The following is a 1,793-nucleotide window of genomic DNA, read 5'->3' as shown; positions in this document are numbered from 1 at the left end:
CCTAATAAAGAAAATATTTATAACCCTCCTCCTTCCACGCCTCCTGAGACTGATTCCTCACAACATGAGTCTCTTATGGAGAGGTGTTTGTGAGACGGCTGTGAGAAAGAAGGGCTTTCTGCCTATCCTGTCCTTCGGGGATCAGGACAACCCCGTTACAATGGCCTTCCCTTTCAAATTTTTAAAGAACTTCACAAGAGCATGGTAGAGAACAGTTTACAGAGTTCCTTCACAAAAGGAATTGTAGAAGTTATAGGACAAAACTATGAAATGACCCCCTGGGATTGGAATGTTTTGATGTGAACAGTCTTAACCCTGCTCAATTTAGTGTATGGAGCCAAGAGTACAAGGAACATTGTAGCTTTTATGCGATGGACAATCGGAACCATAACATTCCTGTTAGTGTTGACATGCCCTTAGGTATTGGGCCCTATTCCACTTCTCAGGCACAGAGCCAGATGAACAGACAAGCACGCACTCAAGCCTCTGATGCTGCTACCAAAGCCTGGAGCAAAATCCTTGATGCCAGGACGCCCACCTGTTAATTTGCTACTATTCATCAAGTGGCGAATGAACCTTATACTGACTTTATCAATCGTCTCCAAATGGCCATTTCCCGACAGGTAGATAACCAACAAGCAGCTGAAGTTCTTTGTCTTCAGCTTGCTTATGAAAATGCTAATGCCAACTGTCGGGCTGTTTTATCTCCTTTAAAGGCACAAAATCCTAATCTAGCTGAAATGATTAGAGCATGTCAAAATGTTGGCACAGAAATTCATAAGGTACAAGTATTAGCAGCAGCTCTCCATCTATCCACTGCCACCTGTTTTTGGTGCGGTAAACCTGGACATTTTAAGAAAGACTGTCACAGTTCTAAAAACAAAAAGGCCAATACTAAACTTCCAACCCGAAAGTGTCCCCACTGTGGTAAAGGCTTTCATTGGGCTAATCAGTGCAGATCTCAACTTAACAATCAGGACAACCCTATGTCGGGAAACGGGAAGAGGGGCAAGAGCTCTCGTGCCCCGAAAAATCCAGGGAGCCCCCGAGTGTGGACTGTGGAAACCACAGCATAGATTCCAAACAACAACACTTGCGAGTTAATGACTTAAAAGCAGCTACTGAAGGGAGTGCAGGACTAGATTTACCCTTGGCAGAAGGTGCCATGATAGATGAGGCAGGAAAGATTTTTCTTATCGCTACACAAGTTTGGGTACCCCTACCCCGAGGATATCTGGGTCTATTGATGGGACGTTCTAGCGTCACCTCTCAAGGTCTGACTGTTCATTCTGGTGTAATAGACTCTGATTACGAAGGTCAAATCAAAATTATGGTTTCCAGTCTATCCTATTGGAACATTACTCCTTCCAATAAAATAGCACAATTAATTCTACTTCCTTTTGTGGTCCCCTCTGCTCATACTACCCCAAGACAGACTGGAGGTTTTGGTAGCACTGATGCCTTTTGGGTCACTAAGTTACAGTCTTCCCGACCATATCTTACTGTTCAGGTCAAAGATAGCATGTTTAAAGGGTTCGTGGATTCTGGAGCAGATGTAACTATCTACTCCTCTGATTCCTGGCCCTCTTCTTGGCCCAAGAAACAGACCGCTGAAACCCTCGCCAGAGTTGAAGGAACACAGCGTCCTTTTCAAAGTACACTTCCCATTGTTTGCTATAGCCCTGATGGACAGCCCGCTTCTATCTGTCCCTTTATCCTTCCTTTACCTACTATATTATGGGGACGAGATTTACTCTCCCAGTGGAATGTTCAAATTGGCACCCCTCAGGATT

Source organism: Trichechus manatus, unplaced genomic scaffold (assembly GCF_000243295.1).
Source record: "Trichechus manatus latirostris isolate Lorelei unplaced genomic scaffold, TriManLat1.0 scaffold00102, whole genome shotgun sequence".
In the NCBI taxonomy this organism is placed as follows: domain Eukaryota; kingdom Metazoa; phylum Chordata; class Mammalia; order Sirenia; family Trichechidae; genus Trichechus; species Trichechus manatus.
The sequence above is the reverse complement of the archived record's forward strand: the minus strand, read 5'-3'. Positions refer to the sequence as shown.